The sequence below is a fragment of the Pongo pygmaeus genome, chromosome 9 (assembly GCF_028885625.2).
Source record: "Pongo pygmaeus isolate AG05252 chromosome 9, NHGRI_mPonPyg2-v2.0_pri, whole genome shotgun sequence".
Classification (NCBI taxonomy): Eukaryota; Metazoa; Chordata; class Mammalia; order Primates; family Hominidae; genus Pongo; species Pongo pygmaeus.
The window spans coordinates 24624062-24626972 of NC_072382.2; positions in this window are offsets into that span (position 1 = coordinate 24624062).

A 2911-nucleotide genomic window follows, 5' to 3' on the forward strand; every position below is an offset into this window, starting at 1 on the left:
ATAAGGCATTCCCAAACACTTAAATTCCACTTGGCTTTTCTAGAGAAGTTTATTTTTTGTTACTCCATCATATTCTTTCCATGTGACCTACAACAGCTGTTCTTTCACCTATTACACCATTTCTTTCCTGAAAAATTAAAAACAATTCTAATTAAATGCTATAATGAAACTATCAATCTATGTTACTGAGGCAGAACTTTAATGTAATTAGTTATTGATACCACAAAGCAGGGTTTGGTTAGGATGAGAGTAGGATGGGTGGCTGGCTCTGGGATTCTTGTAAGACACACGACCATGGTTGGAGATACATAAGTGATTTATTTGGTTGTGTCCCCAAAGGACATTTATGTTAATATGGTCCGTGGGAGATGAATAGTAATATTGTTTTGAAATATAACACACAGTTTTGTGATACTACCAGTGAGGCCTACAGGAACAGAATAGGTTATTTTCCTTGGATTGCCTTAGTAATAAATAAGTTCTATGGAAAGAGCAATTAATTTGAGAAATAAGTAGAAATTGTAGAGGTATAATGAAGACTTTTCTAGTTTGGATACCATTTTTAATCCAAGGAAACCGTGACAGTGAGAGCTTGAAAACTGAGATTATCTCCTATTATTAATTGCATGCATTTCATAATTTCTACTGTTTGTACCTAGAAAGCATTCAATAATCGCTCACAGAATGAATGCCTTAGTGTTTAGGGTGATTGTATTAGGCAGGCCAGCTGCATTTTCCACTGTACTGTATTAAATTGAAATACCAGTAATAAAAAATATGCCTATAAACACAATCTCCTTTCAACAACTCAAAAATATATGCACCAAATGTATAAACAAAGAAAGAAGTGAAAATCTATTCACTTACTAAGATTAGGTCACCATGTCCCCTAGAATGCAAAACATGTCTAGTGTTTAAAATTTAGCATGTTGAAATGAACAAGATCAGTTTATTTTGCATAGAAATATGATATTTTATGATTATTTGTTTAATAACTATAAAAGTGTTTTGCATTGCAAAAAACATTTAGTTTAACCAGTAAAGTAATTTATAAAAGGTCGTTTGTAACTTATGGCTCTCCAGGAGGGTATGAAAACCAGACTCTTGAGCCACTAATTTAGGGACAATTCTTAGTTAACCCAAAGGGCCTTTGTGGGGGAAATGGTACCCCATTACAGTTTGGCTTCCATGATACTCAGTTCTGGATGTCAGAAGCTCTGCCACTGCTACCTGCATGAAACATGGTGCCACCTCCATCACAGCTGCCAGAATGTCAATTATCACATGCTCAGAAGTGTGTGTCTATAACCTTCAGAACCCAAGTCTGCTCAGGTACTTGTAAGTGGCAGAGTGTAGATCACATATGTGTACCCTAATAGCAGGGGTGTCTTGTGATACAAGTTCTCTGGTCCTACCTTGGAATGGCAGGCTCCCTGAAAGTAGACAATGACCAACATGTAAGAGACGTTCAGAGCATGTTGGTGCGTGTTTACTACACAGAGGCAGTCCTGGTGGGTGGTTTGTACACAGTATTAGAAGCTTATGGGTGCTTCATACACTTGAACCATTTTCAAATAGAAGGAAAACTCACCAATCTATAAGCTACAACTTTGTCAAGTTATTCATAACCCTCCTAGACTAGTACAAATTTGCACTTACATGGTAATGAATGTGGAACAAAATGATCTAATCGATAAGAAAGTTTTGGTATTGCATGATGCAGAAGACATACAAAGACATTGTCTGACTTTAGTGACACTTTCTTTGTGAAGGAATTTATAAACTGTAATAGAAATTAACACTGGATATATTATATTGGTTTGTAAAGAATTAATTTATAAAGGAGTTTGAAAAAAAAAAACTAAATGCATGACTTAGTAAGATACCCAAGGGCAAGACCAAAATGACCAGTTATTAGTATTGAATATATTTCATAGAGGAAAAAGTTTAACTTTTAATAGTGAGGTCTATTGAAGAAAATAAAGATTTATCCCTAAGGATGTTTTAGGGTATACCAGAAAGTCAAGGAAAACTATGCAGTAGAAAAGAATGCCTTTGTCACCAGTTTCTCTATTTTAAAAAGATTTAAAGTTTAGTTTTATAGGATTGCTTAGAGGCAAAGAGATCAGCAAAATCAGACTGTTTTATTCTAATTTATGCTAATTTCTTCTACCTAGCCACAATTTTATGCTAATTTTCTTCTACATAACCTCACAGACATTTTTTCTTATTTCCTGGGAAAATTTTGAAATACTAAATCATGTGTTTCTTCACCCCTCCTGATAATTCCATCCTCCTGAACTTCCTTATTCAAACAGCTAGGACATCCTGGGCTGCTGCCTCAGGAGAGGGAAGTGGCAAGCTGGAAAGAAAAAAAAAATAGCCTGCCAATCTCTTTCTGGCTTTCATTTAAAGCCTAAATAGCTTAAGGGAATTGAGAGCGCTCCAAGCACAAAAATGTTTGGAGTAATATGAAATAGAGAAAAACTGCTTCACCTTCCCTGCTGGCCCAGCGTGTTTTGCAACCCCATCCGTTCTATGACCATGACCATCTTTTCTAGAATAGATTCACCTAAGCTGAACTCTAGGAAGCAACAATATTTCCAGAAAATGCTGCCTGCTTAATCCGACCCAGTGAGGTTCTTCTGGAGCCTCAGAGAATGCCCCAGAGTGTCCCAGAAGCTGAAATATTTCTCTAACACCAAACGTTGCACCAAAGCAGCAAAGACTCTGTACCTGCAGGGTTCACGTAAATGGGAATGACGCATGTCTCTGGAGCTAACTATGTGGACCTAATGACCAAAGTCGAAACAGAATGAAGGACTTCGCATTTGATACCTATATGGAGAAATGACACGATGGAACAGAATCCCCACCTTGACTGATGTATCCTACACAAAACTTATCAGAA